The 24,962-nt window shown below is 42.7% G+C and overlaps 1 protein-coding gene across 4 annotated transcripts in view; it reads right to left on the bottom strand.

The window, feature by feature from the left end:
* Positions 1-24,122, bottom strand: part of chd7 (chromodomain helicase DNA binding protein 7) — a 90,932-nt gene extending 66,810 nt beyond the window's left edge. The window contains exon 1 of one of the 4 annotated variants that reach the window (XM_061798616.1): positions 23,657-24,122. The gene's annotated coding sequence lies outside the window, so the exon portion shown is untranslated. Of the gene's footprint in view, positions 1-22,401; positions 22,996-23,656 lie in introns of those variants that run through there. The other 3 variants (XM_061798615.1, XM_061798613.1, XM_061798614.1) reach the window with 3 other exon arrangements.
* Between the last annotated feature and the right edge of the window lie 840 nt (positions 24,123-24,962).

The following is a 24,962-nucleotide window of genomic DNA, read 5'->3' as shown; positions in this document are numbered from 1 at the left end:
CACCAGGTTTGTAGTACGTCAGTCAATTGAAGTACGTTACAAGATCTCAGAAAGCAACGAATCATGCCACAATCCAAAGAAACTCAAAAACAAATGAGAAGTGACTGATATCTCCAAGGCTTTGAGACTCATTTCAATTGTTGCTGTGGTGAACCGGCACGCGGATCACACAGCTCCTTTTATACCCAATCATGGCACCCACCTGTTCCCAATGAGCCTGTTCACCTGTGGGATGTTCCAAACAGGTGTTTGATGAGCATTCCTCAACTTTCTTAGTCTTTTTTGCCACCTGTCCCAGCTTCTTTGGAATGTGTTGAAGCCATAAAATTCCAAGTTAACAATAAAGTTGATCAGTTTGAACATGAAATATCTTGTCTTTTTAGTGTATTCAATTAAATATAGGTTGAACATGATTTGCAAATCATTGTATTCTGTTTCTATTTATGTTTAACAACATCCCAACTTCATTGGAATTGGGGTTTAACAACTGAGCTATATATATTAACTTATTTAGTCTCTTCTTTCCCCGCATTTATCTTTTCTGCCGTCGACATCTGTTGTGTTTAAAGCGGTTGGCAAACTATAATGTTGCATATTCGCCATCATCCACCCAGCAGCACCACCGATCACCAGCGCACCTCAGACTTCCACGTTGAACATTCATGAGCAGGATGTGAGACTCATCGAACTGCAAAAAGATCAACAAAGCGGCGGGCCCAGACCTTGTGTCCCCATCCTGCCTCAAAGCCTGCGCGGACCAGCTCCTCTCCAAGCTTCTCCAGCTCAGCATCTCGCCTGCCATCTAATGGTGGATTCACAGCTTCCTGACTGGCAGTGCACAGCAGGTGAGGCTGCGGGACACCACCTCATCCACACGCACCATCAGCACCGGGGCGCTCCTCTTCTCTCTCTACACGAACGACTGTGCGTCAGCGCACCCAGCTGTCAAACTCCTGAAGTTTGCAGACGACGCCACAGTCATCAGCATCATCAAAGACTGACGAATCTGCATATCGACAGAAGTGGAGCGGCTGAAGCTTTGAAGTGGCCAAAATAACTTGGAGCTGAACATGCTCAAGACTGTAGAAATGAGAGAGGACTTCAGGAAGCATCCTTCACCACAGATGCCCTTACGCTGTCCAACTTCCCTGTATGATCCATCAAAACCTTCAAGTTCCTGGGAATTACAGTCTCTCAGCACCATATATATTTGTTCCCCCCCTAATGTCATGTGTTGATAGCACACACTTTGGCACTGACAAAAAAGTAAACCATGAAAATTGATTGAGATTGATTGTCTAATTGCCAGTATGCTGTCTTTGTATACGATACTATTGGAGAATGGACATCCCCCCTTAAGGCTTCTTTATACTCGCACGGGCGGCAACCGCGCTGACGTCACTGCGGCTATTCCACGGGAAGTTTGCCTTTATACTCAAGCGCAACCCACGTGCACCGTTTTGAAAATATGCTGCAGTTTTCCTCCAAGTCGAGGGTGTCGCTACGGGTGATATTGGCTCGGACACCACAGGATGCCTTTTCCGCTGCCTTTTATGGCCAATTCTGGTCGCCGTTTTTACTTTCCGGACAAGGAACAGAGCAACAACAATGGCGACCGTGGAATAGTGCCTGTTAGAACAAATGGACCTAGATGACCAGATGATGTGTTTAATTATATTGCAAAAACGATGAAGGCGGCGGCAGGGTAGGTGGTATGTGCAGCCACTAAATGAAAGTTGGGATTGCGGTATTGAGGAAGCAAGGGGAAAGCTGAGTACTTTGTCACAGCATGTGACTAAAACGGACCAAGCACGAGAGATCTCCGCGGCATTCTGCGCGCGGCGACAATTTGTGCCGTGTGCGCGTCAAGTGCTGCATAAGGGCCGCGCGGCCCAATGCGTTGGTCACGTGATGAAATATAAAAGTATAAAGAGGCCTTCAGTCTCACCTCTTTCGACCTATCACAGACCAGCTAAGCGCATTAAGGTTATGTCATGAAACTCACTTGCCCCTTTTGAATTGAAACCTAGCAGAATGACTGCCCAGGAAGAAACTCAAAGGGATGCTGGTTTAATCCCTTAACTGTTTATTTCAAAACATAAAATGAATGGGCAAATAATGAGAAATGCCTTTAACCCTGTAGACCAGGACGTTTTATCAAAATAAACATCCAAATGTACATGAAATGCAGTACATAGTGTTTCTCCTACACAGCCACCCAAAATTTCTCCCCCAAAAAAAAGTCAAACTGTACGGACACACAGACAGAAGAAAAGCTCTACTGTCTGTCTGCCAGTCACATTGCGATGGCCAGCTCCGACGCAAACGCGCACACCATCAAAACCGAAAACTGTCATCTTGGCAAGATGGCAGGATCGTGACATGCCCTTTCGACAGTGGGCCTGTACGTGCCACATTCAGCCGAGCTATGTCAGTTTTATTTCAACCTGTCATTACTAACATTGGCCACTGAGCTGCGCAAGTGAGCGACAATGAGGCAAGTCATTGGACGCAATGCCACACTCACGATGCCAAACAATTCAAAACACAGTTAAAGAAAAACGGCAAAAAGAGGGAAAATGAACACAGTCTATAAACACTTATGGGGATAACTGGGCGGCTGTGGATCAGTGGGTAGAGCGGGTTGTCCAGGGACCGAAGAGTAGCTGGTTCTAAGCCCGGGTCTGACTGTCCGAATGTCGAAGTATCCTTGGGCAAGAAACACAATCGTAATTTGCTCCCAGTGGGCCCGGCAGCACCTTGCATGGCAGCAGCCGCCCATTGGTGTATGAATGTGTGAATGTGAGGCGAGCTTTCTGGTTTGATTTCAAATGTATGACGGAACAAGGAAGCTCAAACAGTCGTTTGGGAATTGCAGTTCTTTACTGTATGTCGCCAAGAAACGCGTTTTATAGCATTTGGGTCCATCCATTTAAAAAAAATTATAATTCACTGGTGTCGTGTGAAAGTGCTGCGTTTCGAGGCTACAAGCTTCAAACAGGAAGTTACCTTTATTTAAACCATGCAAACTTTTTTGACCCAGCCCCGTAAAAGAATCAGAATCGAGAATTGTTTGGAACTGGAATCGAAATAAGGAACCGGAACCGCTCAAATTCAAACTATGCCCAATCCTAAATACAACCGGGCTTAAGTTTACGCTAAATAAACCACATTTTCATCTATCTGTCAATCTAATATTTTGACTGTGTCTGTCAGATATACAAGCTTGTAGTGGAAACACCACAAATGTGAAAGTCCACTTGAGAAGTCCGCAATTTAGCAGCAAGGGAAGGAAAACAGGAAAACATGCAAATAAGTACTTGAATATATATATATATATATGCTGATCAGCTTTAATGTCATAATTCGCCGATCCGATCAATAACGTGATTGATCGGCTCCCCAAAAGACATTTACTCCACGTCGCCATCGTGCACGGTATATTTGAATCCAAAAGCTAGTTTATTTTTAGCCTTGTCGCGCATCTTTTGACGTAGTATTGGAAATATCTGACGGCCAATAAAGTTATTTTAAAAAAAAACACCAACAACAAAAACGTCAGCGGTGTGGAACAGACAACACGTCTGAGACAGACAACACGTAATGCCCAGATCAGACTACAAGACAAATTTGCTCTATGTCAGACAACTGAAAGAAAATCTTGTATTCAGATACCAGCGATCCCGTTTTTTTTATGATCACTGGGCTTTATCGTCAACTCAAACACTCGTTACCGTGGCGACAACAACAAGAGTGGATTGCGCTGACTGTATTATAAGGACAAAATGGGGGAAAGCGTGTGTTGGTGGTCACCGGTGCTCAGGAGAGGAGAGGACGTTTGTTTAAGGCTTGCTTGAGGTATGTTCACGTACTTTGAATACGATACGGCTCGCAAGCAGGCAACAAAACATTATGTAGCACAAAGAACGGTTGGACGTAAACATGTCGCCGTTCTGTTGAATCATACTCTAAAGTTTCGGTGTGGGTGAATTCATTTAATTAAAAATAATTTAATTACAGTAAGTTAGCACCCATTATTTCTGTCATGTAATGTTGGTTTGATCTGACTGACTAGAATACACGATCTGACTAGAGTAGTGATTTCCAACCTTTATGGAGCCAAGGAACATATTTTAAACAGAACACCAAGCAAAAAAAAAATGTCACAAAAAGTGGAGACATTAATTACTGTACGTACTTCCTGCCATCTAATAGAAGACCATTTATCATTTGTTCTGTCTGTCACTATGCCTCCTGGCATAAATAGAGGAACGTAGATACAGTATTTATTGTAAATATAATTTTTTGAGCAATTAAGTACACGAGTATATACAGTAAATGAACAGGTCATTTAAATAGACATATTCCTCCATCTTGTGATCGGATCAGTGATCATTTGTTTCAACTCGCTGATCGGCCCCAAAAATCCTGATCGTGTAAAGCCTCGTATTTGGGATGTTATATTGACTCTATGCTGCCTCAATGAACATGTGAAATATCAATTAGAATTGTCCATGCCTTCCTGAGTTCCAGAAGTATTTCTGCCGAGAAGACTGATATCAGGTCATTTGAATTTCTCGATCTTATCTACGTCACTCCCGAAGATCACAGCCTACCGTAATTTCTTGTGTAGAATGCGCATTTCCCCCCCAAAAAATCGTCAAGTCAATAGTGCGCATTGTACACATGTATAGGGGGAAATGAAAACAAAAACAAGTTTTATAACTGTATGTTATATGTACATCTAGGTCAAGAAAACGCGGTACACTTTCATTCCAATATGCCGCCGCCACAGAGAGGTAAGTAAAAAAAGTGTACACTTTCATTCTTGTATGCCACCAGAATTTTGAGGTCAACTTTGGGGGTGCGCATTACACACGAGAAATTACAGTAACTCTCCGCCCCTGAGCCAGTGCTGTCAACATAAAGACGGGTGCTCTATCGAGTACTGAGGGTTGGGTCTTCTACACAGAGACAACCAATCAAAGAAAAGGGGGCGGTCTTGGCCAAATATGGACAAAGCGGATACAAAACCGGGTCAAACAGGAGTAGCCATCAGAGGGGCCTTTTCTGGACACGAGTGTGATGAAAGTTTTTTTTTTTAATTAGCACTTTTATTAGTCCATGATTGAGTCACTCTATGGATGTCTAAATAGTCAAACATAGGACTTTTACTACATTTTTCAAATTTGTTATTATTATTATATCTCACCCTCGACAAATACCCTGTATAAAAAACAAAAATTAACAGAAAGTAATAAAAACTAAAAAGGAAACATTTTTGGAAAAAAAAAAAAAAAAAAAAAACCTGCTCTAAAAACTGAATTTGAAGAAAAAAAGCCCAAGCGAAATAAAAAAAACAACTAGAATGGAAAATCCCAAACTATAATAACTGTGGTCTACAACTGTGTATTTCAGCCGGTCCAAAGTTCCCAAACATAGATATGAAGACTAGATACGGCAGCACCCGGTAGCAGCTTGATTATCGTGTCAATGTGGCGGCCATGTTGGGGAGGTCATAACGTTGCGTGTGTCTGCAAGTACATTAATGACCGCGGCTCGAGACGTGCCTATGTGGTGGCCATGTTTGGAAGGTAATGACGTTGTGTGTGCGTGTGTCCAACAAATGTCGTGCGGCTACATGGATAGTAACCAAACATGGTTCCGGGCGGCGCAAATATGCTTTTAATCATAATTTCTAATTCGTCAAGGCAGAAATTTTTGCATCGACCAATTTTTGGGGTCGACAGACGATGTTTTTTTCCCTAGCCCTAAAATAATTAACACCAACAAGAACACAGCATTCTTACAAATATTTACAATGCTGCTCTGCATAACGAGAATTCCTCCAACGCTAAAATATGATTAGTATTGTTATTATCCATCCATCCATTTTCTGAACCACTTATCCTCACGAGGTTCGCAGGTGCGCTGACGCCAATCTCAGCTGACTTCAGGTGAGAGGCGGGGTACACCCTGAACTGGTCACCAGCCAATGTCAGGGCACATATAGACAAACAACCATTCATACTCACATTCACGCATACAAACAACTTAGTCTTCAATTAACAACGATACATTTCTTCATTTAGCCTCCTCCAACTGTGTGTCACGGGACTACTTTTTCCAGTGAGCGGCAAGCAGTGATCAAATCTCTGGCTACTGGCGAGCTAAGCTACTAAATGCTAGTTCAATTAACTACATAGTAAAGGCTGTGAATCAATCGCAATCACAGCTGATGGATGGACATTCCGTGGTCGCTGTGTACAAGAGCCACACAGCTGCTCAGCTGTGCGACAGAAATCCTGGCCGCTGCTGTGGCAGTGGGGACAATGAGAAATGTCAGACAGACTCGTTATTTTTGTTCGTTCATGACCACGGATATTGCTAAAAACATTGCTAATGCTATGCTAGCCCGTGGAAGTGGCTGGACACGAGATGCGTCGCGCACAATGTTAACCAGAGAGCGTTCAGTGTGCCGAATCCTGGCCAGAGTGAGACAGAAAGAGAAAGGGTTTTTTGTTTTTACTTTTTTTTTTAAATATATATTTTTATGTTTTTTAACAGCACAGACCGAAAGTTTATTTACAGTCATGCATAATGAAATGTTCTAAAATATATATATATATAAAATCCAGTTTTTGCTATTTGCACTGATGGTTTTTAGCGTTTATTTTAGTCTTCAGACCAACGTAAGCGCCGATGACAAAAAAGCTTAACGTTGGGCTAAAACTTCACTGTCGCAACTTCACAGCACAATGAATTGGGACAAAATTCACATAAACATCTCACAGTGTCACAAACACTAACCTTGTGCCTCATTGATGGGCAAGGAAATTAATAAATTTTTTATAGCATTTGGATCAATTAATTTCATTTTCAAAATTCACCAGTCTCGTGTGAAGTTAACTTTTCGTGCCAAAATGCCGAGTACCGGTGAGTACCCTTCGAAATTTTATGGCTGCAACACGTTCCCAAAACGCTGGGACGGGTGGCAAAAAAGACTAAGAAAGTTGAGGAATGCTCATCAAACACGTGTTTGGAACATCCCACAGGTGAAAAGGCTCATTGGGAACAGGTGGGTGCCATGATTGGGTATAAAAGGAGCTTCCCTGAATTGCTCAGTCATTCACAAGCGAAGATGGGGCGAAGTTCACCTCTCTGTGAATGAGTGCGTGAGAAAATACTCCAACAGTTTAAGGACAATGTTCCTCAACGTACAATTGCAAGGAATTTAGGGATTTCATCATCTACGGTCCATATCATCATCAAAAGGTTCAGAGAATCTGGAGAAATCACTGCATGTAAGTGGCAAGGCCGAAAACCATCATTGAATGCCCGTGACCTTCGATCCCTCAGGCGGCACTGCATCAAAAACTGACATCGATGTGTAAAGGATATCACCACATGGGCTCAGGAACATTCAGAAAACCAATGTCAGTAAATACAGTTCGGCGCTACATCCGTAAGTCCAACTTGAAACTCTACTATGCAAAGCAAAAGCCATTTATCAACAACACCCAGAAACGTCGCCGGCTTCTCTGGGCCCGAGTTCATCGAAGATAGACTGATGCAAAGTGGAAAAGTGTTCGGTGGTCCGACGAGTCCACATTTCAAATTTTTGGGGGGAAATTGTGGACGTCGCGTCCTCCGGGAGAAAGAGGGAAAGAACCATCCGGACTGTTACGGACGCAAAGTTCAAAAGCCAGCATCTGTGATGGTATGGAGCTGTGTTAGTGCCAATGGCATGGGTAACTTACACATCTGTGAAGGCACCATTAATGCTGAAAGGTACATGCAGGTTTTCATGGACACCCCTGCTTATTTCAGCAAGACAATGCCAAACCACATTCTGCACGTGTTACAACAGCGTGGCTTCGTAGTAAAGGAGTGCGTGTACTAGGCGCGTGTACTAAACTGGCCTGCCTGCAATCCAGACCTGTCTCCCATTGAAAATGTGTTGCGCATTATGAAGCGTAAAATACGACAGAGACTGTTGAACAGCTGAAGCTGTACATCCAGCAAGAATGGGAAATAATTCCACCTACAAAGCAACAATTAGTGTCGTAAGTTCCCAAACATTTATTGAATGTTGTTCAAAGAAAAGGTGATGTAACACAGTGAGTGGTAAACATGACCCTGTCCCAGCTTTTTTGGAATGTGTTGCAGCCATAAAATCCTAAATTAATGATTATTTGCTAAAAACAATTAAGTTTATCACTTTGAACATTAAATATCATCTTTGTAGTGCATTCAATTAAATATAGGTCGAACATAATTTGCAAATTATATTCTGTTTTTATTTATGTTTAACACAACGTCCCAACTTCATTGGAATTGGGGTTGTATGAAAATGCATTCATTATTTAAAAAAACACAGTAGCCAATGAATGTCTGTGGAGCTTGTTGTCACAGTAATAGTCTCAAATATTGTCAAATTTGTGAGATTATTAGTTTGACTATTACGGCACATACATGCCCACGTATGAAGGGGTTACTGTGCTTGACCTACTTCATCGCACACGCATAAATGCGTGCATGTCTGCCTCGAGGATCAGGCTGAGTTGGCCAGTGGTTTTTCCTACCTCATAGTAAAGGAACAGATTAAACAGCCCTTTCCTAGTAACCCCCCCCCCCAGCCCCCACCTAAAGCGCACACACACTGTCCATTAACGAGGCGGCTGTGTGTAAAATAACCAGATTTTCTCCTGTCTCGCTGCTTTCCTTGTCTCCTGCTCTCTTGAACCCCCCCCCAGCCCCCCACACATGCAATCCCTGCCTCCTCCTCTTCTCTCTTCCTTCCTTCCGGGTCTTAAATCCCAGCCTCAAGCACACGGGCCAGCATCCCCTCACTTGAGCATAATTACACACATAGCTAGCCAGCTCCTGCGTGATGTTCTCCATTTGGGAACAAAAGTATGAATTCTAGCCGTTTAGACCCAAGTGGTAATGGGAGATTGGTGGGTGCTTGCGCGCGTGTTCGCAAGAGGAAGCGAGAGATCAGTCATGACTTTGTCGAGTTAGGTTTTATGTATGAAGCATTTTCTGTAGTCTATTGCACTTTGTTTTGCTTGTCTGTTCCTGTCTCAGAGGAAACATGGCGGTGTTGACATGGCAGAGATTTCCTGTCGTACTGCCCGGAGGCCACATGCAGTTCAGTTGCCAAACTGGTGACTGCACAGACACCCCTGCAACGAGCTGCCGTTTGCTAATCGCTCTTCCTTCAGAAAGTCCGTGGATGCATGAACTGTCCATTGATTTTCAACAGTTAAAGTTATCAGAACAAATCAATATCAATCTTATGAAACGATTATGAACTTATTAAAATTTACTAAGATTTGGGTGCATCTAGAAATTGCATTTCCCGCATAGGTATTTGAAGAGCTCACATTGGTCGATTGGAATGTTATATTGCTACACCTTCAAAAGTACTGTCGATGATTTGCTTGAATGAGAAAACCTTAAGGCAGTGATTCCAACCAGTGTGCTGTGAGTGCTTTTCAGGTGTGCCGTGGGAAATTATCACATTTTACTTAATTGTTCAAAAAATTTATTTTATTTACAAGAAATAATGCATCTTTGTTCATCTATTTATGCAAACAGAACAAATAAATGCTCTTCTATTAGATGGCAGGATGTACATACAGTAATTAATGTAGCCACCTTTTGTGACCCTTTTGTCTGCTGGTGTGCCGTGAGATTTTTCAATTGCAAAATATGTTCCTTGGCTCCATAAATGTTGGAAATCACTGCCTTAAGGCCAAAACGTCTTGTGTTTAGCTGGATATTTTTAATTCTTTTTTACATATCCTGTGCATTCAGCTCACTGAATTAGTCACTGTACTTAAAATTGACTTACAATTTTTCAATCAGCGTTAACCAACCTGAAAGTCCTCTAGATGTTTGTGATGATTATTTGTTTTCATTAAGCTTGAAATACACGATACAAAAATGTTTATACATTCCATCTAACTTAAGATGATTAAACAGTCTATGATAGAAAGCTGCCTTGTGATTTAAGTGACATTTAATGTTACGGGGGTCGCTGTACTGATGTCCAGTAGTGTTCAGTAACACGTTATAGATGTCCATAGCGTAGGCGCTGCAAGAAGAGGCAATGTTGACCAAATTTCTGACATATGAGACATTCAGTTGACTGCTATATGACAATCTGCTTGAACTCTTGACCAGTTGGTCACTACTGTATCAGACTACTGTATTTCCACAACCATAATGCGCACTTAAAAGTCTTAAATTTTCTCCAAAATGGACGGGGCGCCTTATGTGTGCACTGAGTTCGAAAATCTATAAATGTTGTTGTGTGATGAGCGCTCCGCTTGACTGACAGGGAGCATTTCCTGCCGACACGCTGCTTATATAGAGAGGAAAGGCGGACGTGGCTGAGTACAGCATGCGGACGTAAAGGGGGAAGGGTGCGGGTCAAGGAGGACGCTAAAGGCTCGCCCCCAGTAGGTATATAGCAGCCGGTATATGCATTGTGCAAAACTACATCGGTTTGGCTAAGGACCCCCGAAAATGGCACCAACGAAGAGACACGCTTACGAAGCACAGTTTTAACTGCAAGCTGTCAGTTACGCGGAGGAACATGGGAATCGAGCAGCCGCGAGAGAATTCAAGATCAACGAATCCACGGTTCGCAAGTGGAGGAAGCAGGAAAACGAGCTTCGCCAAGTCAAGAAGACGAAGCTGAGTTTCCGCGGAAACGAGGCGAGGTGGCCCAAGTTGGAAGACCAACTCGAGCAATGGATTAATGAGCAAAGAACAGCCGGGAGAAGCGTCTCTACAGTCACCATTCGACAGAGTGCAATAACTTGCCATCATTCCGGGAGGCTTGACGAAGAGACTGACTCTGACAATGACAAGAGGGAACCTGGCGTGTTTGATGGAGAACTTGCCCAGCTGTTCATTTCAGATACAGAAGATGAGGACTTTGATGGATTTGTGGAGGAGGATTGATAAAAAAATAACGTGAATACATTGTTAAATACTTCAATAAAGTACAACCGAACTCAGTTTTGCTCCCGCTGCCTTTTTAAAAACATTGTTTTAGCGTGCATGCATGCTACCGTATGTTTTAAGCTAGCGTATGTTTTACCATGCCTGCGCCCGATAATACGGTACACCTTATGTATGCGTTAAATACAGAAATAGACCCTGACACTGAAACTGCACCTTTTAATACGGTGCGCCTTATGGTCGTGAAAACGCGGTACTCTTGACTCCTCCACACGTGTGTCATGACGGTGAGGAGAATGCAGTCCACTGAAGGCCTCATCCTTTGATGAGATTTGGCATCTAATGCGGCACACTGACCATTCCTCTAATTCCCTTTACAGTGACAGCTGGGATTCAATGCTAAACTGTGCACGTGTTGGTGTGAATATTGCCAGACCGGAACTGGAGCGTGCCAATGTAGACTGAAGGAAGTGGCACAAGATGTTCTCTAAAGAAGGCTTGTATTTTCCTTGGCTGATGTACTAAAGAGGGAGTGAAGGTGTTGGAAAAAAACAATGGTCACGCTGCCAAACAGTTTTCAGTTCCTGAGTCGCTCTTGTGACGTGTTACTTTTCACAACATACTTGTAGCAAGGTTTAAAAAAGTCATTTTGGTTATGCATCAAAGAGAGTATTATTATTTTTCTAAGGCACCTTTCAACACGGGCTGCCGAGCATATATTCAAGACACAAAAGCTTTTTTCCTTTTGACCACGCTTTCACTGCGTACCGGCAGACAGAAATCTACTAATTTATGCAAATCTAAAAATTCACTGTATTCTTCTATGGTCCACCAATAACCAAAGAAACAACGGGGCTGTCGTGTGTCAGTAACTGTGAAGGACTCCGCTGGTAGACTTGTTGGCTTGGATTCCGATTCATTTACAATGGCGTGGCAGGACAAGGAGATTGTCTTTCTCACCCACTGTGAAAAATCTCCACGCTGACCACATGTTGTCTGTGTTTGTGTGTGCGCTGATTTGGTTAATATGTTGGTATAAGTGCCGCAGGATTTATTCATGAAATAGATCAGTCATGGCTGGTTACCAGGGTTGGGCATCGAGAATCTAGAACTGTGACCAACGTTCCGGTTCTCCCAGAATCGTTCAGATTTAAAAATTCCGGTTCCCAGTTTCAGTGCCTACAGTCCGCTGACCCCGAAGAAGAAAGTGGCGAAAACCAACAAAGAACACGCACAAAGATGTGCTCCTGCCCAACGGCGGTGGCAAACACAAGTGCCTCTGTTAAAATAAATGACCAGTCGCCTCAGTGCAATCCTTGAAATAAGATTATATTGTGCAAAGGAGGCTTTCAACCTGTGTAGAAGTCTGACGTGATCCCTCCCCCTCTGAGCCTCAACCTACACCACGCGGAGCTTCAGTGAAGTCAACTCTCAGTCAACTGGGTGAGTGAAACAACAAAATATCTATGCCAACATTGGGACAGCTAACAAGGTAAACGGTTGGTTACTGTTCTGCACAGACGGTTTTTAGCATTTATTTTAGTCTTCAACGTAAGCGGCGATGACAGAAGGGGGGAGAAAAAAAAAAAAAAAAAAAAAAACTCAACATTGAGCTAAAACCTCACCGTAGCAACTTTACATCACATTGGGACAAAATTCACCTAAACTTCATCTCACAGTATCTCAAACACTAACCTTGTGCCTCATCGGTGAAAATCGGGAAAGGAATCAGCGTTTTATAGCATTTGGTTCCATCCATTAAAAAAAGAAATTCATAAATCACCGGTGAAGTTACTTTTCGTGCTAAAATGCTGAGTTCCGGTGCATACCCTTCAAAATAAAAGGCTCCAAGCTTAAAACAGGAAGTCAAGTTAAAACTTGCATATATAAACCAGCTGATTCTCAAAAATTCTCGATTCCGACTCTTTTAGGGGGCTGGGTCAAAAAGGTTTGCTTGGTTTAAATACAAGATTTCCAAATTATGAACATCCATTTTCTTAGCAGCCCGCAGCATTGACTAAAATGAACATCCCGGTGTAGCCTGAGGCTCGGAGCGCAGCAGACGCTACACATCGAAAAAAACTCCTTTGCACAATATAATCTTATTCCGAGTGTTGCAATGAGGTGACTGGTCATTCATTTTAACAAAGTTAAGACACACATTTGTTCGCCGCCGCTGCCGTTGGACACAAGCACGTCATCATGCCTGTTCTTCTTCGTTGGTTTATGCCGCTTCTTCATTGCTTTTCGCCACTTCTTTGCAGCTGGATGTTTAGGCATCGAAACTAGGAACTGAAATTTTTCAATTTGAATGGTTACGGGAGAACCGGAACGTTAGTCCCAGCTCCAATCTGTTCTCGATGCCCAACCCTAGTCACAACACGTTGTTGACATGGATGGATTAAGATGCACTATATTTAGTAAAATAATTCTCTGCCCATTTAAATTCAAATTAGTATGCCGTGAAAGACCAGCGGGTGTGCCGCGGCACAGTGGTTGGGAACCATTGCTTTAAACTATGTCGCTGCCGAGGATAAAAGGAAACATCAGAGCCATGAGCCCAAACCATTTAAAAAGGTCACACCCACATCAAATTCCAACCTGCTGAGTATATGAGAGGAGGACTTAAAGGGGTATACAGTTAACCCCTGCATTTTCGTGATTTGACGTTCACTAATTCACTGAAAAACACACTTGTCGTTTTTCTACTCGGGCTCAACCCATGTCAAATAGAAAAATATTAATTTGGCACCATCTTGTGGCATCTAAAGGCAATTACAAACATTTTTGGGTGGACATCAATTAGACCGGTGATCCCCAACCCCCGGTCCGCAGACCGGTACCTGTCAGTGAGGCATTTGTTACCGGGTCGCATAGACAGAATGACAAATTTAGATCATTTCCGTAGTATTGCGTTACACGTGTCAAATGTGTTTTACTTTGAAACTTGACCGGATATTCTCTGCCGCAACAGCTGTGCATCTCAACTGACACTTCAAGACTGCACAGAACGCTTCTGTTTCCGCCCCCAGCCGACTTGCTAACGGCGGCAAAGTTCAAACCACCAATTATTTCAAGAACTGACTCAGTTCATTCTTTCACTGAAAAGATTTGTTCTTTTGAACGAAACATTTGTGAACGTAATACTAGACTGCACGTCGGTCACGTGATATAAAAATTTGTAAAACAAACAAAAAAAAACTCTTTGGAGAGCGTCTTTTCAAAAGGAAAAAGTTCACCTGAGGAGCCAGAAAAAGCGCATACGACGTCTAAGAAAAAAAAAGCTTCTTTTAATAGAAAATATCAGGGGTCCTACTTAAAATACAGATTTATCTCAACAAGTAATTCTCATGCACAGAGTCTGCTCTGCATAATACTATGTGTGGCGACAAGTTAGCCAATGACACGTGGAGACCAAGCACCCTGGACTAAAAGATAAGCTGTTGGAAAGAGAAAACAAACAAACAAAACAAAACAAAACAAAAAAATCAACTGAATACCCATGCCACCATTTCCAACATCCTATCTTTTTGAAGCGGGCTTTTCTGCAGTGACAGTAGCGAAGACAAAATTACGGAGCAGACTGGACATGAGGAACAAGCCGAGGGTACTCATTGATTCTGCCTTATGGTGAGTTGTTGTATTTAACATTATTTTTTAAGCCGGTTGAGTTCATGTATTTTTGCTGTGTGTGCGTTTATATAAGCCACACCTTGACAGATGGTTCGGTGCAAAAAAGGTTGGGGAACACTGAATTAGACGACTCACAGATTTTCATTATCCCCAGCGAATAGCGGGAGTTCCACGTTGTTCAAAATGATGAGAATTCCAAACAAGAGCAATTTGATAGTACAAATGATTTATCGCACTGCTAATTTTCCTGGGGACAACCAAATTGTTGTTTAAGAAATACATGTGATTTTCATTCAAATTAGAACCCCCTAAACTTAGATATTGACAAAACAGTTTCTGAGCAGAACTTGATAGATAGTACTTTCCTGGTTTACATATTTTAGTATATTGGATTAATTTGGCATTAAAAGTAAACCATCCATTTAAGGAAGTCCCGGAAGAAGAAGAGATGAGTTTGTCCCCCCCACCATTATTACTATTATCGTCATCTGGTAATTGACCAATGTGAGAAAAGGCATGAAATATCGCTCCCTGAGATTGGTTAGTTCCTCTTTCAACTCCGCCTACCTGCATGCCAAAAGCCAATTAGCTCTCTGACTCACTTTAAGTGCATTGTGGGGTCCCGGCACAGGCTCCACATGACGTTTTTTGGGGTCATCTAAGAACCCAATAGAAAATCTAGACAACACAGTCACATCTAACGTGCTGTTGAGACATACACGTCCATCTCTTTAACCCACTGTGAGCATTATGGGCCTCACCACCATCTCCACCTAACAGGATGTTGATTCATAGCAAGGAGTATTTAACCTTAAATCAGCTGCATGCATTGCTCAAGGTGAGAAATCCTGATAGAGAATGAGTGTAGGTTAAGGGGTAGATAACTACGGAGACTGTCACAAACTCCATTCTGGTCATATAATACCTAGATAATGTACAGTTTTGGCTCTTACTACTGTCTTTCATTAGTATAATGCTAATGCTGATATGATTGAAAGTTAAAGGAGGAGGAAGAAAAACAGGATGAGACGTAAAAACTGGAGGATGTTAAGGCTCAATTAAAAAGACACGCACACATATTGGACAGAATGTACTCAACGTGTTGTCTGCCACACACACACACACACACTCACGAAAGTTTTCAATGACAGCCTCTCTTCTAGGCACAGCACTCAGTCCAGAAGGTCCTCCCTGCAGGAGAAGGTGGTAATTGTGGGGGATGGGGCTAGAGGGAGAGATGACAGAGACAGCAATGACACTCAGTTCTGAATGTCACTGTGGTGCTCAAGACCCCCACTAACCTTTTGGTTGGAAATGAGAGGGTGGAGAGGCTGGGCACGTGAGCAAGATGGAGATATGATAATCATAAAAATGAGGAGAGAAAAAAACTAGGAAGAGAGCACATGGGTAGTGACAGAAGGACTAAGTAGGTGGGTGGATGGGGAGCGATAGATGACAGGATGGAAGTGATGGAGGAAAACAACAGCCCCGCTTCTCATCTCTGCTGACTGGGCAGTCAACCTCCACACAACCACAACAAACAAAATGGCCGCAAAAAACAGCATCTCAAATAGCTCAAGGAAAGACAATTATACGGACTACTTTGCTGCCATCAGTTCTTATAAAAAAATAAAAAATAAAATGTATGTTGACGCTGTAGTGGTACTTATTGTTCATAATTTGGTTTATGGCCTAGCGAAACACATACTGTCTTATGTAAAAATAAATAAATACATTTTAAAAAAGACTTATTGCACATGCGCATATGTAGCCAATCACGTGCATCACAGAGCCATACTCTCTTCCGAGACAATCGCCGCAGACCAAGGCATCCGAAAGCCGTGAGGAGCTACATGCATGTTCATGGCAGACTGTGACCACAGCAGATGAATTGGATAAAAGGTATGAAGGGTTCATTCAACACATCATGGCAGATGATTGACAAGAGCTGGCCAGCTACCGCGAACTAGCAGCTAAGCTAACTAGCCAACTCAGTAGAAGCAGATGTTGCCAGCCTGCGTGGCTTTACGCATTTGACAGCGCAGAGACTGGCATGAAACAGACTACGGCCACAATGCGGTGAGGGATCATGGTTAAAGCAAGCCATTTTAAACTAAAAAGAACGGTTTTGGCAACAGCTTTTTCCGGAAGGACTGAACTGAACATGACTGAACTTGGAAAAGCCGTGTGCGTGTCATGTCACTGTTCTCACAGAGCCGACAGGTTAATTCATTAAATCTATTGTATTTTTGATTGATTGAACCTTCCCAAAAAATACATCATCAAACCAGTAATATTTCGTGTAATGTTGTGCACTCGCGCCCGACCAAGGTGCACTGTGAGGCAGCAAGGCGAGCACGACGCAGCAGTCCCTTCCTCCAGGCCAATTCCAACGGGCTGTCGACGACCAAGGTGAACTCTGAGGTGGCCAGGCGAACGCGACACACCGGTCTCTTCCTCGGTTTTCCAAGTTTAGTCTATGGGCAGAGATGCCAGGGGCAGGGGCGGGTCGTGAGTGAGACTACAATCAAACCTCGCTAGCAGTTTGAAAACTGCATGCTGCAACTGTAACCTCAGGTTCTGAGGCAGAATCACCAAAGGCGTCTAGTCTACCCTGCGGCGCCTTATTAAATGGACTCTTATGCCACCTTAGTGAACGTTGTACACCATTTTGCCATCATAATGAACATTGTACAGCACTAGACTATGTGATAAACGCTGCCCAATCGACATCCATTGCAGCTGATGTTTTCCAAATCGATCGTTGAAATTCCTCGAAGAGAGAAGACAACCACATCGTTCCACGAGGTAAGTGCTTGCAGATGTCCGCCTATATACATGAGTTTCGTCAGCTCAATTTCGTATTGATTGCGTCACTAATGCCTCTAAGATCTTTGAAGAGTTTGGATGGATGACGTGACACAGGCGTTTGCTTTTAAAGGCTTTCCGTAGGGTTGTAGCATCGTGTGACGTCGGGGACTGATTCGAGCGGCTTGCTGGCGCCGTGCTCGTACCGTTTGCATCAATGACACCATAATAAATTAGCAATTTTTTCAGCATATTAAATTAGCAATTTTACATAATTTTGGGGTGACTGTTGTTGTGTTCACAAGAGAGTCCAAGTACAACGGTATAGAATTGCTTGTCTGGAGCGAGTGATGAGGACATCTGGCAGTCGCCGCCATGTTTTTAGGACCATTTTAACTGATGACACCATAAAAATGTAAAATTTTTCAACATATTAAATTAGCGATTGAAAATAATTTTAGTGTGCTAGCTGTTGTGTTCATGTTAAGAGTGCAACAGTATATGATAGTAATATAAGGCATAATACTCACAATAGCCAGCTACCTATTTACGACATCACGCAAGTGTTTTTTGATTTTGCATTTTACAGTTCATTGACACCCTCTTCAGTCATCATTAAAGTGTTTAAACTAGTGTTACTGTTTGAACAAACTTAACTTCTTTTTACACTTACAGAGTTAATAATTGCCATTATTCCAAGAAATACTCTTAATTTTCTTATTCCGAAAATGATGAGGCACTGAACAAACCCAGTAATATTGCATGTCCCAGTAAGAAGTATGAGAGTAAATGTAACAATAATGAATGATCTGATGAGGTCTTACATCTGCAGTTTAAATCCACCCTACGGGCCAGATTCCGATTAACTGTCAAACTGGCTACAACAATTATTTTTCCATATTTAATGTTTTATACACCTCTAGTGTAGTGGGCAGATGCAACTGCGTATACGTCACCAATCATCGTCAAGAACCTCACAATTAAATTTTGATTCTTTAAGTTGCAATTCCAGTCCATGTTGATTCTTTAGGTTGCAATTCAATTCGATATTCATTTAAATTCTCTGATAATTCAGTAAGTAGAAATATACAAATAAGTACATTTTGACAATTTTTAAATATTTATTTTTTATGCCACGTAAAAAATATGTACGTCATGTCATATTGCTGAAGCAATAAACAGACATCCAAAACACCAAAGGCATAAAAAAGGTGAAAAATGTCAATGTTGCCATAGATGCATTTTATTGTTTCACTCACCCAGTTGACTGAGAGTTGACTTCAGTGTAGGCTGAGGCTCGGAGCGCATCAGACGCTACACATCGGGAAAAACTCCTTTGCACAATAGAATCTTATTCCAAGTGTTGCACTGAGCTGACTGGTCATTCATTTTAACAAAAGGTAAAACACACTTTTGTTCGCCGCCGCTGCCATTGGGCACAAGCACGTCCTCGTACCAGTTGCTCTTCGTTGGTTTACGCCGCTTCTTCGTTGCTTTTCGCCACTTCTTCGCGGCTGGAGGACTAGGCATCAAAACTGGGAACCGAAATCTTTAAATTTGAACGGTTCCGGGAGAACCGGAACGTTAGTCCCGGTTCCAATCGGTTCTCGATGCCCAACCCCATTTCTAAAGTTATAAGTGAGCAGAAATTTCCACGTTGGGCAGACAACTACAATCCATGAAAGTTGTTGTTTGTCTGAATGTGTAATTCCGGAACACAGAAAATAGACAAAAGGTCTTCTGTTAGCCGTGCAGGGCAGAATTTTTAATTTTCATCACAATTTCCATGAGAAAATAAATATTTAAGTTTACATGCACTTGACGTTTTCAGTTTATACAGAACTGTAATGTTTTCTACTTCTGTACTCCATAATGTACGAAAACAAATTATTGTGCAAAAAATAAATACAATTGGAGGTTTCATTGCTCAAAAACATGGTGACATACCACACTTGTTCACATGGGCATGAAAATACACCAAAAACTGTCAAAAGGTACTGTAATGCCATATTTCTACTTACTGAATTGACAAAGCATTTCAATAAAATTTTAAAATCTAATCAATTCACAGTCTAAAGAATCTAAATCGAATTGTGAGGTTCTTAATAGCCAGCCATATTGTCGTTTACTATACATTTCTACAATACAGTTTTCTTTTTCTTTATTAAAAACATACATTTTGAGGGCTTTCTTAGGAGCTGAATTCAATTTATATTAATTTCAATGGGGGAAATGTATTTGATATAAGCTGCTGCCTTTACGATGAGTTCAATTCATTCCGTGGCCACATTTAACACCAAACGCTCGTATCCTATTGAAATGAATGGACGTGCCATCAATCTGTTCCAGTCCCACAAAAAACACCAACAGAAACACTTGTAATGCGTTTTTAACAAGAAAAATAGCACTCTACAAATATACAGTAATAATTAAATAGAATATAAAACAAACCGTTTGTGCATCATGATTTCATGCTTCAATGGCCATTGACATTATGCTTTTTGTGTGGACACCAGGGGGCAGTATAACAGACATACACAAAGAGTTTCAACTAAGTGACTCAGTAAGCAGAGGATAAAGAATATATGCCAGTGAGTACTGTTTTATTATCAGTCTACATGTGTTGCTGCACTGTTTCTGTTCAAAATACGATGCTTAAAGGGTTATAACTACCGGAACATTGATTTTGCATTGTGTGTTAGGACTAGGCGCGGGACTTTTGTGAGTTATGTGGATTGATTTAATAGACGTTTCATTCTTTGTTTTATGTTTCAACTTCAACTGGGACTGCCAAGAAACAGCTTGAAGCAAGCACTTGGCTTCCTTTTGAAGAATTGTTCATCATTTGCTGCTTGATGAGAAGTTCGCTGCCACCATTTAGCGCTCGTAACTTAAATTTTTGCTCACAGCTTAAGACAAAAAAAAAAAAAAAAAAAGCTCAGGGGCGGTTTCAAATCTTGAAAAACTTGCAAGTCGGGTCATTCATAAGTCGAGGTACCACCGTGCGAGTAAATTGAGTTACGAGCTTGGTCATGAACAAATTACACTCATAAATCAAGGAACCACTGTATTTTTAAAACTGGGTCGCTTCGACAGGTTAGGTCCAATCTGTTAGTTTACACTGCAGTCGCATATCCAGATCTGACACACACCGGGTCTTTAATCAATATTTGGAAAGGCCTTGATTCCGATCAGAGGGGATCACGTTGCCATGACGCATATCCAAATCGTAACACTTGGGAGCAAAGAAAGAAGTCTGTATTATCTTGCTGGCACCTCGTAGTATAAATACAGGCATAAACACTGGTATTTTGGAGGAGGTTACAGGACTTTTGCCGCTTTACCCCTACACAGTATCTAGATGGGTAGTTGCTGTTGTACTTGTTCATTATATGGGCAGCTGGTTGCCAGGCAGGCTGTAGTGATTCACCACTGCTGGTCGTTCGTTTTTTGAGCCGATTCGTCATCACCTCATCTCGGTGGCAGTTTCAATCCTGCTTGAAAGCTTTATTTGTTATTTTAGTCACCCTTGCATTGCTTTCAAATGAGACACTATACTTGTAGTTGTCTATTTTTAATATTATTACTCAAGCTTTTCAATTATTAGCACTCAATAACTTGTGTATTCAACTTTTAAACACTAAAATGTCTACTTTCAGAACAAAGTTTTAAGTATGAAAAAGACCACGTTTACCTCCTGTGTTGCTGCTTGTCAACACGTCTTAAGCACACTTGTGTAGTTGGGGTCCAGCGGGTTTTACAGGTTAATACATATTCACACTAGTGACATCAGAGCAGTTTACCACTGCACATGAAGCAGTCCTCTTTTGTCGGGGAAAATCAACCGCCCCAAACTGAGACGGGCAGGGACAAGTACAGGTGGAGCAAACAGACTAGCTACAGTGTGGACAAAAAGGGCACGGTGGCCAAAGTTGCTCATCTTGGAAAAAAGCTATGACATAAGGTTGAGATGACAAAAACAAGCATATTCTAGCATTTTATGAGTAGCACACAAAAACAATTATATGACAGTTAATTATTTTTTCAATTTGACCCAGGTAAGAACTCAAGGTGTTCGCAATACTGGATTGTGACAATATTTGCAATTCTCAAATTGCAACTAATTCCAGACTTCCAAAACTCCAAGGTCACCGGCACAACTGACGAGTAGCCATAAGATGCCAATAATATGGGAGAGGGTAAAGTTACTTTATTTTTTTTTTATTTTTTTTTTTAGCTCAGCCCAACAACCACCCAAACAAACCAAAGCAGTCTAAGTTTGAAAGGCTCTCTATTGAAACCACAAGAAAAGAAACGGGAGAAAGAGCCATGGTGGTGAACATCTGTTGTGTGTTGTGTGTGTGTGTGTGTACGTGTGCGTGTGGTCGGGGCCTCTTATCTCTCCCTCTGTGGCCCGCCGAACATGACGAGCTGCCATCTTGGCTCACATACACAAGGTAGTGAGTGGGGGTAGCGGCTGCAAGCTCGACGGCAGACCGGAGGCGGAAAAACAGCCATGCAGCACATTTACACAGTGTGTCTCAGGCTATGAGAACATTACTTTGGCTCTAAATTTAACAGCCGAGTTTGTTTTGGTGATACTTTATTACTTATATATAAAAAAAAAAAAAAAAAAAAGCAAGCAAAGTTATGGTGACCATTTCGCAAGTTGAGTCATTACAGAACATAAAGAGCGGACAATAGCAGAAGCGGCACCCGAAAAAAAATAACGCTCCAGTAAAATGGTGAACAAAATGTGCTGAAGACAAAGTAGTTGAATGGGTTACTGCAACAGGAGTGGAGCACCGGGGCGTCGGCAGGTGTTTGGAGCCGCAAATTTCTCCCGTTCGTGTCGAGTAACAAGTGTAACTGAAGTGGTAGCCCAACTTGGAATTTAACAGCGCAAAAACATGTTCTCCGCGAACGCCAAATAACCAAAAGCAACAAGAATATGGATAGGCGGACTTGGTGCGTTGAACTCACCCGAAGTAAATGCGAAGACAAGTAAAACTTGAGTTGCCCGAGAGCGAAGCATCCTCTGATAAGCGCCCCCAAGCAGGTTAGTAACTAGCTCGGGGGCTAATAAGTACACAATGAAGATGCGGGCTGGCTAACAAACACGCTAGCTCAACTTGTATGTATGCGTGTGTCCTAGCACTGGGCCAACCTCCGGCGGCTAGCGAGGCTAATTAGCCTATCAGCGGCGTTTCGCACGTCGTTCCCAACAGAGCAACGAGCACCGTTTGGGCATTTATTTAAGCGCTAAAACTGCTTACTCCGCACGCCGTCGAAACAGACAAAAAATAAACCCCACTACATTATACTTCTCGTGTGTTGTTAACCACGTTTAAAAGGAGTCAAACGTGAGCGGAAACAACGTGAAGGACGCAGTTTAATGTAGATGACCGCCCGGCCACACTCACAATTCCCCCTCCTCTCCTCTGTCCCTTCCGTCCAATAAAACTAGCGACTACTAAGGGCACTTCACAATGTCCCCGTCAAATGCGGACGCGTATTCCATCAAAATTGGACTTTCGTTAACCAAACTGTAGATGACGGAAGGCAGTTTGGCGTGGATTTCGGGTGTTTTCTCCGTAGGGAAGCTCCCGGAGAGATTGTATGATCGAGTCGGCCAGTGACTCACCTCTACGCTCACTCGAGCCACCTCGTGTCTCCTGAAAGCTTCAACACAATTAGCTAACTATGCTAACGGCCACACTTCACTACTCCACTCAAGTCACAGTTCCGCGGGGAGAAAACGCGACAAATCCGCACCGAAGGAGACGGCTCGGCCGCGCCGCGCTGGGCGAACGCGAAACAATCTTTCCACTTTCCAAGTAACTATCGGAAAGTGGCCAGTGTGCGTGCGTGCGTGTGTGCGAGTGTCACGTTAGCGGGTGGCCAAGCTAAAGTGGCTTTTGTTAGCATGTCGGCATGGCTCGTCCGCGGACCTTCAATGACTTTCTAATTTCGTGAGGGAGAGAAGATCGGGCAAGGGGAAAAAAACCAAAAAAAAAACAACCCCTCATCGGCCGGATTATGCGATTCGCCGCGAGTTCTCCCCGAATCAGACGCCAATCGCCCATCGCACTCCGCGAGTGCGATTGCGTTGAAAAGTAGCGAAAACTTGCCGTTCGCCCGACGGGAGCGCTTCTAATTGATACACACCACTTTCACGTCAACTGCCAATCATCCTCCAAACATTTCCATTAAAAATGTGAATTTAAAACCACCTTACCCAGCAAGCGCGGTCACTTCGGGATTCTTTTTATAAGCAAATCAGCTCCTCGTTAGTGGTTTTAGTATCTCCGTTTGCTTGGGTTGGGTTGGGGGGGGGGGGGGGGGGGGTGCTCACCGTGGTCCTTTCTGGCTATGAATAAACAGAAGGGGGGGAGGAAAAAAAAAAAAAAAGTTGTTTTTGAATGTTTGTCTTGGAATCTATCTCCGGTGGGTCTCGCATCTGCGACCTCGCCGACGAGTGCGCGTTGCGCTTCTCTCCCTTTGTGTAAATTTCCCTCAAATGGAGTTTAATCCGATCGATCCCTCGGCTGGTGGCTGGTGGCTGGCGTTCCCGAGTCCTCCCCTCCAGACACTCGCTCACCTTCCTCGGCCGGGGGGTGCGCGCTCCCGAGGACCTCTCATCCAGATAAACAGGCGGCGTGCGCGGTCACTGACCCCGCCGTGCCCGTGTGACGCTCTGAGGCTCGCTCGGTGACGGGACGTCATTTCATCTTTATTATCTTCGTAGAAAAGAATGTTGACAAAGATTGGCGTCAACAACAAGCGAAGTGTAGGTTTTAAAGGCTCTGAAATAATGCACCAGTTGCTTGAAAATGTAAATGAATGCAGAAAGCTTTAACAACAAAATTGTTTTTTTTTTTTTAGGACTCAGTGTGTCTTCACTGTATAATCTAAATGACCTCGATTGATCAAAATCACATTAATTATGTGACCCCTTCTTGCAATCAAATTGATTCCACTTGGGTCACGTTTTATTTCTAATTCATGCAGAAATAGTTTTCCAGAGTGATGTCAAAGATGGGGTCGTGGTTCACTCACCTGCCTTCCATGCAGGCAACGAGGGCCCTGTTCCCACTCAGTGTCAATTCTATCTCTGTTAAATGATACATTGGCGACCAGTCCAGGGTGTGCAGTAGTCTTAGGCTCCAGGTTCCTGTGACACTGACCAGGATAAGTGGTGATAGAAAATGAATGGATAGCTTTCCACAATATAGACTATTTTACATGAAATACAAATTTCATTTTGGATTGATAACACATTTATCCATATCCATCAATCGATTAAAAAAAAAGTGTGTGAGTAATATGGCGAAGAAGTGCTTATCACTCTGCCTCAACTTTAGTGGTGAAGTTCTTCTGGGTTGGAATCTCAGGTCATAGGCCCTCCTGCGTGAAGTCTGCAAGGAGGAGGCTCAAGCTCACTCTAATGACCAGTTGTATAGGAAACAGCACGTCTGTTTGTATGCAACATTTCCATAGCATACGCACGTGACCTTCACAATGCCGCTAAGCGAACACGGCTT

Source organism: Phyllopteryx taeniolatus, chromosome 14 (assembly GCF_024500385.1).
Source record: "Phyllopteryx taeniolatus isolate TA_2022b chromosome 14, UOR_Ptae_1.2, whole genome shotgun sequence".
NCBI lineage: Eukaryota > Metazoa > Chordata > Actinopteri > Syngnathiformes > Syngnathidae > Phyllopteryx > Phyllopteryx taeniolatus.
The sequence above is the reverse complement of the archived record's forward strand: the minus strand, read 5'-3'. Positions and strand labels throughout refer to the sequence as shown.